We start from the raw sequence: 244 nt of genomic DNA, 5'->3' as shown, positions 1-244 counted from the left end.
GTCCACATGTCTCTCCCCCCCCCCCCCCCCCCCGCCCCCCCTTTTTCTTTTTTTTTTTTTGGTTTTTGTTTCTTGGAGGGGATGTTGTTGGGATAACGATGCTTAAACCGAGAACTGTTATAAGAACCGAGAAAAATAAACGAGAACTATAAAGTCTACATTTCTCTCTTCTTTTCCTCTCCTTTTTTTTTTTTGAGGTTCGGGGGGGTGGGGGGTGGGGTGGGGGTAAGGGCTGGGGGTTGTT

This window comes from Babylonia areolata, chromosome 26 (genome assembly GCF_041734735.1).
Source record: "Babylonia areolata isolate BAREFJ2019XMU chromosome 26, ASM4173473v1, whole genome shotgun sequence".
NCBI lineage: Eukaryota > Metazoa > Mollusca > Gastropoda > Neogastropoda > Buccinidae > Babylonia > Babylonia areolata.
This window is presented reverse-complemented; position numbering follows the sequence as displayed.